The sequence below is a fragment of the Neofelis nebulosa genome, chromosome 13 (genome assembly GCF_028018385.1).
Source record: "Neofelis nebulosa isolate mNeoNeb1 chromosome 13, mNeoNeb1.pri, whole genome shotgun sequence".
NCBI classification, from domain to species: domain Eukaryota; kingdom Metazoa; phylum Chordata; class Mammalia; order Carnivora; family Felidae; genus Neofelis; species Neofelis nebulosa.
Window position 1 is genome coordinate 39,606,657 of NC_080794.1, and position 14,140 is coordinate 39,620,796.

The 14,140-nt window shown below is 34.8% G+C and overlaps 1 protein-coding gene and 2 non-coding genes across 8 annotated transcripts in view; 1 reads left to right on the forward strand and 2 right to left on the reverse strand.

The window, feature by feature from the left end:
- Positions 1-14,140, forward strand: part of ADK (adenosine kinase) — a 521,335-nt gene that overhangs the window by 422,451 nt on the left and 84,744 nt on the right. The gene's annotated exons all lie outside the window — the stretch shown is intronic.
- Positions 5,919-5,988, reverse strand: LOC131493762 (small nucleolar RNA U2-30). The gene has a single exon (XR_009252848.1). It is a non-coding gene; the product is annotated as a small nucleolar RNA U2-30 (small nucleolar RNA).
- LOC131493763 (small nucleolar RNA U2-19) lies at positions 6,550-6,629 on the reverse strand. The gene has a single exon (XR_009252849.1). It is a non-coding gene; the product is annotated as a small nucleolar RNA U2-19 (small nucleolar RNA).

Genomic DNA, 14,140 nt, shown 5'->3' on the forward strand with positions numbered 1-14,140 from the left:
CCTGCTTGGGATTCTGTCTCACTCTCTCTGCTCCTCCCCTGTTCACACATGCTCTTTCTCTAAAATAAATAAATAAACAAACAAACAAACTTAAAAAATATATTTATTTCAAAATAATCCAGTGAGTGACAAATAGTGGAGTTATAAATGAAATGGTGATGGGTATATGTGGGGTGGTCATTATGTTATTACTTCCACTTGTGTATATATTTACAATTTTTCCGTGATTAAAAGTATAAAAAACAGAAAGAAAAATAAAAACTAATTTTCAATCAAGATCAGAGATACTAAGTAATTTTCCTAAGATACATTGATATCCTTGCTAAGCCTTGAATTCTAGGAAGGATTTAAAGCAAGGAGAGCAATCTAGTCATATGAGTGAAGAGGACCATATGAGCAAAGGCATCAGGTACCATATAATCTTTAATTGTTGTGACAGAAAAAGCCACACTGTTAATTTGTGCAAGAGAGAAAAGAAATAAATCATGAAAAGATATCCCTGCATTGATAATAACCATCTGGATTGTCTTCATGTAGTAGGTGGCCTGTTCCTGTCTTAGCAATGAACACTGCTTGGAAAAGTGAAAAACATGGAGACTTCTTATCTTACAGGACTGTAGTACTGCCTTCAGATTCATAAAATGCTACTTGGTTGCTCTTTCAGGAGACATTTATTTTAAGGCTTTATATATTCTAGATATACATAGTGTACAAGTGTCTTCCTCATTGTGAATTTATACAATTTCCCCAAAACTGAAATCTTTAAAATTAGTCCCCCCTTCCTGTGACTCAATTTCTTTGTCAACTCATTTTGTTCTTTATGAAATCTATTAAACCATTCTTAGGAATACTTACTGGCAAGAATTTATTTGAGGAAAGACATTGGCTAATCTTTACTCTTCATACTATATGAAAATGAACTTAAATTAGAGGATGCACTATATCTGCAATGCATGATAAATACAAGATGGATAGAGAATCTGTTCAGCGGTGTCAGCTACAAAAGCAAACATGATAAATGTTAATGCAGTTTTGAGCCCTGGGATAAGCTATTCAGTGCACAAGCATAGCTGAATCTCTTTGCTATGTTGTTATTCATGGCAGCCAAATAAATGTCAATAATAAAAGAGAATTAAAGATTTTCATTTCCCAGAGGCAATCCTCTAATACGGCTTGATCTTTCATTTCATTTGTAATTCGTTCTCATGTCAGGATGCAATCATTCGCCAGGCTCTGGGTGTCATGTTAAGTCATTTAATAATGATTAAGAACATAAAAATGCTTGGCCTGTGGGGCAATTCACAGAAGAGATGCCAATTTGTTATTGTTTTTCCTCCTTTGCTCTTGAATATGGATCAGCTTTTTCCCACCTCCTAGCATTAAAATACTAATGGAGAATGGGGAGGGAAAGTATCCCTTAATTTACCATAAGTGACATTCCAGAATGGCACAAGGCAGTGCTAACACACTTATTAAAACACTAATTAGGAATCATTGTTCCTTAAACCTCACAATGTGGAGTATTTTTAAATGACCACTGCTAAGTTTGTGTCATTTAGCAATTATGTAACAAAGTCAGTTTTCTTGGTATTTAATTCTAGAGACGTTTCTCCTTTTGAGATATATATGGTGTCTATAAGCCACTTCTGTTATTTTATACATGTAGTTCTTTGAATTCCTCTTTGCTAAATTGTCTGTGAATCTAAAGTCTTTAACATCCTGTTTGGTCACCTCTATTTCAGTTGAGTCTCCATTTTGTATATCCATCTGCCGAGAAGTTTTGTCACATATCAACCATTGTATCATTGCTTGCAGGCTAATTGAGTTCCAACCTTTTTTGGGGGAGTGCTGGGGTGGGGGTGGCAGGGAGCACTGGAAAGTAATAAGAGTAAGAAGCCAGGAATGACAGGCAGGAAAGAAAATATGATTCTATACACTTTGAACCTTTTAATAAATGTTGAATGAACCTGTTAGGTAGCACAAAAGTCAGGTCAAGGAAGTCATTCCTGTGTCTATAAACTGTAGAAAAACTAAGACTATAGATTTTTATTTCCTACTGGACAGCAATTACTAACGAGATCTTCATATATCAATACCTTATTATATTAACAATTGTAGTAAAAATAAATATTTTATATACATGCATATATACAGAATACATACACATATACAGACATATATTTCTCCAGGTTTCTGTACTACATATATCACTAGAAATTGGAAAAAGCAATAGGATTTTTATTCTAAATTGAAAATAATGCATTTCACACTTTTGCTCTTATGTGACACAATGAAATAGGTCCACTCCAGAATAAATTGTAGACTTTTCTGAATACTTTCAGAATTCTTTCTGGTCTGTTTGAATTTTGATTTTTTTTTTTTTTTAATTTTTTTTTTTTTTCAACGTTTTTTATTTATTTTTGGGACAGAGAGAGACAAAGCATGAACGGGGCAGGGGCAGAGAGAGAGGGAGACACAGAATCGGAAACAGGCTCCAGGCTCCGAGCCATCAGCCCAGAGCCTGACGCGGGGCTCGAACTCACGGACCGCGAGATCGTGACCTGGCTGAAGTCGGACGCTTAACCGACTGCGCCACCCAGGCGCCCCTTGAATTTTGATTTTTGCCAAATGGAAGAAAATAGATTAGGTCAAAAGTTTCATGTGGAAGACAGGGGCTGCCATGTCAGAATCACCTGGTGGGCTTTTGATAAATATAGCCCTGCCTTCATAGAAGTATGTTCACGTCAACTTGATACATCCGTATGAAGAGTAGTAGAATATACATCCTTGAGAAGATGTATGAGAATGGGGTTTGTAGAGTGTGAGGGAAGTGGAGTATAGCGTTGTGTATTGTTGTAAAGATCCTTTAGGTAATACAGCAATGCTGTCTGTCCTTCATCTCTCACTTTGAAACCTTTGGATTAGGTGATTTGATAATGTTGCCCAAGTTTATGATTTTGTAGGATGATAGAAACAGAACCTTTTAGTAGCTAAACATCTAGTATTTGAATAAGTCAAGCCTTGGTGAATGCTTCTTTCTCTTGATAATTCACAAAGTGTCATGTACTCATCTACTATTACTAGCAATCTACATATATTATTTTAAATAGCCAAATTCATTTGATTAGTTTATAATTTAAGGTAGTCTCATCATAGTGCCCTTTGTCATTTCCTTATAAGTAAGTGAGGTTACTGAAGCTGCTTGTCTTCATGTTCCTGAGACCTTAAAGAAGCTTGTCACCCCATTTGCTAGTTAAGTTTTCATGTTCTTTAAAAATACTCAGTGCTATACATTATAAGAAAAGGTCAATGTGTTTTACAATTCTTGTAGACATAAAGTACAGAAAGTGTGCAATAGAAAATGCAGACTCTAAAGAAAACAACTTTAGCAGCTGGAAGAATAATAATGTCAGCACATCATCACAACTCCTACTCCTACAAAATATTGTCATAAATCATTTTGGAAATGTTATCTATACTACAGCCAAACCAGTTTTAAATGATGATCTTGTTGGCATACATTGCTGATGTTGTGAATAGAACAAATTAAGTGGCATTCTTTCAGAGTGTCTATATATGATATTCATGAAAAAAAGTTCTTTATTTTTAAGAATATCCTTTTTTGAGCATTATATTACTTTTTGACAACATAAGATGCTCTAGTTTCTTGTATTTTCCCTGGTTCCGTCCTGGAATCAACTACTTTTTCAAGTATCCCTCTTTCCTTTAATTAGCAAATGATATTTAGAAACCCAGATCTGGATGCAAGATATGCTCATTGCTAATTGAGCATCATTGCTTTGGGACCCTTTTAGCAAATAGATTGGCGATATATGTATGTGTATTAACTCATGCATACATATCCTTCTATATTTATTTCTATATTTATCTACTTAAATTACATGGTTTGAACCTGCTGGTAACTTTGATTACAGTCTAACAACAGAATTCATTCTAGCCTTCACCCTTTCATTCCTTTTAACTTCCTCTGACATTGGAAGTTCTGGCTCTCATTATCCAAAATATATTTACTTATTGTTCCATCCTAAAGTACTTTCAAATTACCCATACCCTTGTGAGAAAAGAACATATTTACTTCCTAAAGTGTTTGTTTACAGTTCTTTTTATCTGTAGCCCTCTACAGTCTAGTCAAAATACTGTTATCCAAAGTCACTTTGGGTTAGTTCTTTTATTCCATCTACTTCAATGTGGTTACATTACTTATTTGTAATACAATTAGGTTTATTTCTAAGAGTTTGTATTCTACCTTGGTTTCCTTTCATATCTAGGCTGTTTTTTTTAATAAGTACAATTCATTCCTCATGGTGTCAAGGTTCTGTGTGCTTTGACAAATGCATACGATCATGCAACCACTTCTATGGTTATAATACAGAAGAGTTCCATTTTTCACTTCTAGTTTTCTAAAATGGTGTTACCAATTTATATGCCCACCACCAGTATATAGAATGGCTTTTATTTTTCTATATTTTCATCAGTATATCCTACTGTCCATTTTTTATTTTAGCCATTCTGGTGAGTATGCTCTAGTTTCTCATTGTGTTTTTTGTTTTGGAATTTCCTTAATTTAGTGAGGTGGGGCACCTCTTCGTTTGCTTATTAGTATTTAGATATCTTATTTTGTAAAGTTGCTATTGGAGTCTTTCGCCCACATTAGATTGTCTTATTGATTTATAATTCCTTTTGCAGTCTGCATACAAGTCTTTTGTTAGATAACTGTATTGTAAATATATTCTCCCACTTTGTGACTTGCCTTTTTATTCTCTTCATGGTATCTTTTGATAAGTAAAGCTCTTAATTTTAATTTAGTCCAGTTAATAATGTTTTCCCCTTACGGGTAGTATTTTTCATATTCTTTTAAAGAAAATCTTTGTGTATCCCTAGCTCATTTTTTTTTTAATATTTTTTTTAACGTTTATTTATTTTTGAGACAGAGAGAGACAGAGCATGAATGGGGGAGGGTCACAGAGAGAGGGAGACACAGAATCTGAAACAGGCTCCAGGCTCTGAGCTGTCAGCACAGAGCCCGACGCGGGGCTCAAACCCACAGACCGTGAGATCATGACCTGAGCCGAAGTTGGACACTCAACCGACCAGCCACCCAGGCGCCCCCTAGCTCATTTTTATTTGTTACTCTTTATTTGTCACAGTCTGTCTAGAATTAGAATTAATTTTTATATATGATATGGGTTAGAGGAAAAATTCATATCTTTTGCCTATATGAATAACCAGTTGGCCCACCATCATTTATTAAAAGAAACATCCTTTCCCTTACTGCAATAAATTAACACCTTTGTCACATTTCATATTACGTGATATCTGTGAGTCTTCTTCTAGACTATTCTATTCCATTGTTTTCTTTATCCTTGTAACCAATTTACACTCTCTTGATTACTTATAATTAGTCTTTTTATTTCATAATGTCAGAATTCCAACTTTGTTCTTCAAGCTTGTCCTGGTGTTTCTTGACCCTTTGCATTTCCACACAAATTTTAGAATCAAATTGTTAACCCCCTGAAATTTTTAATTCTTACTAGAATTTTTTTGAATTGAATTATATATTGGATCCAGAAATCAATTTGGAAAGAATTAACATATTTACAATAATTGTGTTTTCTAATCCATAAGAGTATCTGTCTCTATTAATTTAGGTGGTCTTTAATTTTTCTCAAACTGTTAGTTTTTTCAGTGTAATGGTCTCACATATATAACTTTTATAAGATACCTAGATTTTATAACATTCCTATTATTTGTTTTTTGTATTTTTTTTAAGTAAGCTCTACACTCAACATGGGGCTTGAACTCACAACCCCAAGATCAAGAGTCACATGCTCTCCTGACTGAGCCAGCCTGGCACCCCTCTTATTATTTTTGATGCTATCCTTTTTTTTAATTAATTCTGAGCTGAGATCAAGTGTAAAAACACTCATAATTATAGAAGTCAGTAGTAAAACCTTTTCATCATTGCTGAGAACTGACTAGTCTTTCATATACACACATATCTACTTCCAATCTCATTCCTCCATCAGTAAGTCCTCAGTTATCCACTGTCACTTTTTTTTTTTTTAATTGACTTTGAGAGAGACAGAGACTGTGTGAGTAGGGGAAGGACAGAGAGAGAGAGAGAGAGAGAGAGAGAGAATTCTAAGCAGGCTCTGCACTGTCAGCACAGAGCCCAATGGAGAGCTCAAACTCACAAAACTGTGAGATCATGACCTGAGCCAAAACCTAGAGTCGGAAGCTTAACCAACTGAGCCACCCAGGAGCCCCTCTACTGTTCATCTTTATACACACAGATCCACACACACCCTCACAACTCCAGACACAAGCCCTTATTGTTTTAAATTACTTTTGCTCCTCAGAACTACAGAGATCAGGGGCACCTGGGTGGCTCAGTAGGTTAAGCATCCAACTTTTGATTTCAGCTCAGGTAGCACAGAGCCTGCTTGGGATTCTCCCTCTCCCTCTCTCTCTGCCCTTTCCCCTCTTGCGAGCACTCTTTCTCAAACATAAATAAACTTAAAAAAAGAGAGAGAGAAATACAGAGATCACGCATCAGAGACACTGGAAAGTCTTCTGATGCTTCGATTTATCTATTCTCATCATTGATCCATTTCGGTAAAGAGCAGATCTCGGAATGATGCTATCCATTTGTAAATGGCATCTTTTTAGATTTCAGTTTCTGTTTGTATTTTACTGGTATATAAATTTTTTATAATGACATGTTTTCATTTATTAATTGTAATAATAAGTCTGTTGATTCTTTTGGATTTTCTATGTATATAATGATATCATTTGTGAATAATGACAATTTCACTTCTTTCCCAATCTTGGTATTTATTTTATTAATTTTTCTTACTGCACTATCAGCACAGTGAAGCACAATGAATATGAGTACAGTTGAAATGGTTGTAGTGAGTACCTTTGTCTTATTCCAGTCTCCTGTGGGAAGCCTTCAGTATTTCATCAAAAAGGATGCAGTTTGTGGTAGTCTCTTTACAAATACTCTTTAACAGATTAAGGAAGTTTCCTTTCATTAATAGTTTGCAAAGAGTTTTGTTTTTGATGATGGTAAGATATTTTTAGTCATGAAAGGATGTTGAATTTTATCAAATAACTTTTCTGCATCTCTTAAACATTACTGTATAATTTTTCTTCCCCTCCCTCCCCCCTTTTTAATGTGTGAATCACAGCTTGATTTTGGAATGGTAAACCATCTTTGCATTCTTGGGATAATCCCAATATAGTCATGGTGTTCCTTTAATATATCATCAGATTTGATCTGATTATATTTTTCTTAGATTTTTGCAGTGTTGTTATGAAAGAGTTTGTTTCATATTTTCCTTTCTTGTAACATCATTGTTAGTTTAGGTATGAACATTATGATGACCGTATTAAGTGAATTAGGAAGTACCCTTTTTCTGTTCTGGGAGAGTTTTATAAGCTTGAGGTTGTTTTTATGTAAAAATTTAAACAAGCTCACCCATCAAAATATCAGGGAATATCAAGAGAATAGTTCATTGGATGGTTTTTCATTACAGATTCTTTTAATTGAATAGGAATGTTCATTTTTTTCTTTTTCTTTCTATGTCAGGTTTTAAAAAAAAATTTTTTTTTTAATGTTTTTATTTATTTTTGAGAGAGAGACAGGACATGAGTGGGAGAGTGGCAGAGAGAGAGGGAGACACAGAATCTGAAACAGGCTCTGGGCTCTGAGTTGTCAACACAGAGCCCCATGCAGGGCTCAAACTTGTTCAACGCAAGATCATGATCTGAGCCAAAGTCAGACGCTTAACAGACTGAGCCACCCAGTCGTCCTATGTTAGTTTTGTAAAGTTGTATTTTTCTTGGAATTTGTCTCTTTCATCCAACATAAAATTATTTAAAATATTCTCTCATCTTCTTAAATACTGGCAGATCTATAGTGATATTCCCTTTTTAATTCTTAATCTTGGAATTAAATTTATGCTCTTTCTCTTTTCCTTGATCACTCTCCCTAGAAGTTTATTTTAATTTTAATTTTCAAAGAAGTAAATGCCTAGATGATGTTAGATTATGAAGAGATTTATTGAAGGAAACACCTGTAAGGCAAGATAAGTTATGGGCCAGAGGAAGCAGGGAGACCTGTCAAATTGTGGTACAGGTCTGACCCCTGTGTTGCAGTGAAGGAAGGTTGGGCAGGAAGAGGCATAGATTACAATATGGTTAAGTTTTGACAAGGCCAGAGAGGAGTCCTCAAGCCAAAGTTGCCCCATAAGCAAAGTTGCCCAAAGGAGTCCCACATATCTCCAGAATAGGTCTCCATACTGTTTGGGTTGTGCTCCTGGCGAATGTGGCCTCAGTATGAATGCAGTGGTGAATTTCAGAGCATAGCTCCACCTGGCACATCTGAGAGGCAAATTTTCATGGCCATGACAAGGTTTATCAATTTAATAGTCTTATAAAGAACCAACTCTAGGGGTGCGTGGGTGGCTCAGTTGGTTAAACCTCCAATTTTGGCTCAGGTCATGATCTCATAGTTCATGGGTTCAAGCCCCGCGTTGAACTCTGTGCTGACAACTCAGAGCCTGGAGCCTGCTAAGGATTTTGTATCTCCCTCTGTCTCTGCCCTTCTCCTGCTCATGCTGTCTGTCTCAAAAATAAGTAAAACATTAAAAAAAATCTGTTTAATAAAAAATAACCAACTCTGCCTTTGTTGATTTTTTTCTACTGAATATTTGTTTTTTACTTTTTAAATTTTCAGATACTTTTTTCTTCTATTTTCTCCATGTTTTATTTACAAATTTTGGTATGTCTATTTTCATTATATTCAGTTCAAATTATTTCCCATTTCCTATTGTGATTTCTTCTTTAATCCATATGTTATTTAGGAAGTTTTATTTAATTTTTAAATATCTAGAATATATTTGGAGATTTTCTAATTATCTTCTTGTTTCTGATTTTTGGTTTAATTCCATTGTGGTCAGACATGCAGAATGATTTTAGTTCTTCAAAATTTATTGAAATTTTGTCTTACTGCACATCATATGGTCAATTTTATCCATATTCTTTGTGCATTTGAAAACAATGTATATGCTGACATTCTTTAATATAGTCTTTGTATATACAATAAGGTCAAGTTTGGTAAGTTTGTGGTCCAGATCATTTATATTTTTATTTAGCTTTTGTCTACTTGTTTTATCAGTTACTGAGAGACATTAATTAAAGTGTCCTGCTATGATTGAGATTTGTATCTATTATTAGTATAACTATACAGGCTTTATGTTGTTTTAGTATTTGCATGGTTTTTCCATCCCTTTACTTTCAAACTTTCTATGTTCCTAAATATAAGATTTTTTTTGTAATCAAAATGCACTTTTTATTATCTTTTAAATTCATTCTGGCAACTTTTTAATTGGAATCTGTTGATATTTAATATAAGTTACTCATATAATTGGATTCATATCTCACATATTACTCTTTTTTTTTTTTCTATTTGTCTCACAAGTTTATCTTCTTTTTTTTTCTTCTTTCCTGCTTCGTTTGGATTGATCAAGTATTTTTTATTCTCATTTCCTTTTTTATTTGCTTGGTAGTTGTATATCCTTTTGATGTTCGCCCTAAAAATTACAAAATGTATGCTTGACATATTGGAGTCAAATATAAACTATAAGGCTTGCCACTTCTCATACAATGGTAGGTCCTAGAACATTTCAATTCCGTTTAAGACTTCCAACCTTTTGTATTATTGTTGTCAGTCACATTAATTATTAATGCCTTGTAGTGACAAAATACTGTTATCATTTTGTGCAATTGAATTTTACTTTTTCCATTGTTTTTCTTCTCTTCCTACATTTCCATGTTTTTATCTGAATAATTATGAATTATTTTATCATTTTTCTTTTGCCTACACAAATGTATGGTTGATGACTCTTATTAGTTTGGGAGATTTTCCAGCCATTATCTCTTTAGATACTGCATTCCTCTCCTTCCAGTTGGGACACCAGTTACACAAATCTTAGGCCTTTTTTATTGTGTCCCATATGTCATTTATGATCTTTTTTTGTATTTTTATCATTTTTCCTCCAGTTTCAGCATATATATTTGTGGGGTTTTTTGTTTTTTTTGTTTTTTTGTGTGTGGGGAGGGTTTTGTTTTGTTTTGTTTTGTTTTGTTTTGTTTTTGGTGCAAAAAGGTGATTCTTATTAAAGCACGGGGACAGGACCCATGGACAGAAAGAGTGAGGTGCACTGGGGTTGTGAAGAATGGCTGGTTATATACTGTGGACTTGGGGGAGGTAAAATCAAAAGGGAGGTTGCTAAAGAGATTTTCATATGCTAAAGACTCACAGATTACTGGAGGCCTACCTATTGTCAAGCTAAGGTTGTTTTTCCCTCTAGCAAAGCATTAACATTAAGATATAGGGAGTTCCTGGACTTGGGCTATTGATGGGATTGCCTTTTTCTTGTAAACTGGGGTAGACTCTTACCAGTTTAACCATTTGTTTTTTGTACTTTCTTGGGTTTTTTTGGGTAGCTGGGAGGGTCCGAGGAATATCACACATATCCCACCTGGGAAGGAGGGGTGCTAGCTTGTACTTTGCCCTCAGCCTGCCTATGCTCCCTCATCATAACGCCCCTAAACAATTTTGACCCTTAAATCTTTAAGGTTGTTGAAGGTTAAAGATCTCATCTTCTGTAGCATCTTCCTGCTGAGTAAGGACATAGAGACGTCCCTGCCTATATGGGTTAATATTGGTCAGTTTGGGAAGGCATAGGGGAGTTACATAAGGTGGAGGCAGCTAAATCCAAGGTGGGCAACATACATGAACCTCCTTGAGTTCATTAGTATCATTAGTTTGTTTGAAGTTGTAGTGATGGAGTCTTGGTATCAGGCGGAGATACGAGGGAGAAAACAGCAAAACATAATGAGAATGAAGAAACCCCAATAAAAGTCCTTTGGTATTTGACAATAATCCTCCAGTCCAGGAGTTAAACCACTCACTAAAGGACGGAAAGGGATTGTTTAAAGCACCAATTCAAGTATTCATGTCAGTTAGAAATCTGGAAATATTGTTGTGGTAATCTGGAATGTATACACAGCATTATTTTTATGAGAACACAGGTTCTGCCTTGTGCAGCAGTTGAAACATTTAATGCCATTTTATTTTGTAGAACTGTTCTATGCATTTGACTTTTTTTAGTATTTAGTAATGTAATGTTATTGACAGTCACTGAAGGTATTAACAGTATAACAGGTGGTGTATAGCTATCATATAGACTCTGTTCAGTAAGCAATCAAGTAATTAATAAGAGGTACTTTTATGGAAATAAGAAAAATATAGGTTAACAGTTAGAGCAAATTACAAACCCAGTGTCTGTCAGTGCTGCCAGTGAGAAGATTTTTAGATGTCAGGCTTGAAGCATCCTCAGATGGAATAGGAACAGGCAGCAGGAATCAGATGGATTTTTCTGGTTTATAATTTAAATGTCTGTGGTGATCCTTTTGAATGACCCATTTTAAGAAGGAATTGTCAGTATAAATTGAGGAAAGGAGAATGAAAAAGAAAGGTACAACCATAATGAGAGGAGTTAGAGGTCCTCCACAGGTTCACAGGAATAAGAAAGACACATTAGTTTGCTTCTTGGTTTCCCGCGAAGGAGGTGTGGGTTTTACTTTAGATATAGAAGCCCATGAAGAGTGCCTCTATAACTTTACTGCTGTGGGAGTACATAATATGACTAGGGGCCCTTGCATTTTGGATTAAATCCCCTGGTATATTAGACTTTAACTCCTTTAAATAAACCAGGTCTTTTGGGTTTATATGGGGTGGGTTTTTAGGAACTGTCAGTTCAAGTTTAGGAAGGATATGGTTTGAATATTTAGAGATTTATGAATTAACCCAGCCTTAATTGAATAATTTAATAAAGCACTATAGTCTTTATCTATTGATAAGTCTACAGTGAAAAAAGACTTTTCATATACAATTGTTGGGGGAATCCATCCCATTTTCCAGTTGTTTAAATAATCATATGTCCATGGGGTCCTGTTATTATTGCCACAGAATAACAAGCAAGAAGATTGTCCATACCTATGCTATGGTGACAGTTTTTCTAAAGTTTACCTCAAGTTCTTCAGCTTACACAAACAACAAACATTTAAAGACAATCAGAACTAGGATTTAGTATCCATAAGGGTGTGTTACTGAAGCATAGTTTTTCTCTCTGGAATCACCTCTGTTTTTGAGGTAGCCAAATCAAGACTAATTCATTTGTAAAACAACTACAATTTTTACCTTGGCCTAATTATTTACATAAGTACAGCAAGAACAGCTATTGGTCATATAGATCTTTTATAATTGCTTTGCTGGCACTTTTTGTAAGGAATCTCTAGATTGACTTTTAGTAGTCTCTGTAGGCCAGAAGCCAAGCCATGTCTGCAATACCTACAGATTTGGGAGAATTCCTCTTCTCCAGGTCCCCAAGATATCCTGAGGTTTCTTAAGAAGTGACATTCTTTACTCACCTGGTAAGGATGCTGGGAACTCTATAAGCAAGGTATCAGGCCAGCATTTCCAAGGGGCTTGATTGGCTCCACGTTTCATAAAGTCAACCTTAGTTCCTTAAAGCTGTATAGTCATATCTGAGTCTATGCATGTTGCTCTCAAATATGACATTCTAGTCAAAGTTTTGTTAAAATAACCAGTATTTCCAATGGTATCCTGTTACAAGGAGAATAGACTCTCATTGAACTTATGCAAGTAACTGTAATTGGCATGAAAGAAAGAACACTTGTTGAGAGTTTGTGAATTTCAGAGGGTTCAGGTAGAAAAGTTAAATGCTTTAGTTTGTTTACAGAGGAATACTTTATCCTATTATTGTATATCATGGGTATCTTAAGAGAATGTTTCCTTAATCTGGAAGGGCAAACATTAGAGAACCAGCAATACTTCAAAACAAAAGTCACAGAACTATAACCATCTTCTTCAGTTCATTTAGTCCCATGTTACTAATTCTTGTTCAATTTGAATGCAGCTTTTTAGTTCTGGAAATTTCTAGCCATTTTAGTATTAATCATAAAGATGTCAAATACCTATATTTGTCCTTAAAGCCCTTAAAGATGAAACATGTTTTGCTAAAGCATCAGAACAATTAATTATAAATGATAGAACTCAAAAATGGACATGGTTAACAATGTGATATGAGTCATTGTGATGCAATTGACAAGGTAATCCAGTTATTTCTGTGACACAGAACACTTAAATACTTAGAATGTTAAGTGAAAACCTTATACCAGAACATATTAAAATTTTAGGAATTGCATATAATCCCTAGAATAGTTATGGCATTTACCTAAGCAGTACAGCCTAAGGTTTATCATTATTTGTTTGACAGGGCTTACAGAGTAACATAACATACCAAATAAGCAAGCCTTAATTGGTCAAAGACTTCATTACAATTTAAATCCTGGGAAGTTAAAACCTTAGAAAGTTATAAAGGACATCCTAAATAGGATTACAAATCTTATTTATTTAACCAAGGTGGCAATAGGAAATTCCAAAGGCAAATATGTAGGGTTATATAGTTGTTACCAAAACTTAGCTCCTTTGACATTGAGAAGTTTTAACCAAGAAACCAAAGACCAAATAAAAGCATAAACTTAAATATTTAAAACATAAAGCTTTGGTTTTCCTGGCAGACAAGAGAAAAAAAACCTTTGCTTATTATTATTATTGTTGTTGTCGTTGTTGTTTTTATAACTTTTTTTAATGTTTATTTATTTTGAGAGAGACAGACAGAATCCAAAGCAGGCTCCAGGCTCTGAGCTGTCAGCACAGAGCCCAATGCAGGGCTCAAACCCATGAACTGTGAGACCATGACCTGAACCAAAGTCAGCTGCTTAACCAACTGAGCCACCCAGGCACCCCCTATTATTTTTTTTTTTTAATCAAGAGCAGAATAATCCAAGAAAACTTTATCTTTTGAACAGAGAGAAAAGCAGAATTTTAACCTCATACCAGTGTACTTTTATTTTTTTATTTTTATTTTAATATGAAATTTATTGTCAAATTGGTTTCCATACAACAGCCAGTGCTCATCCCAACAGGTGCCCTCCTCAATGCCCATCACCCACCCTTCTCTCC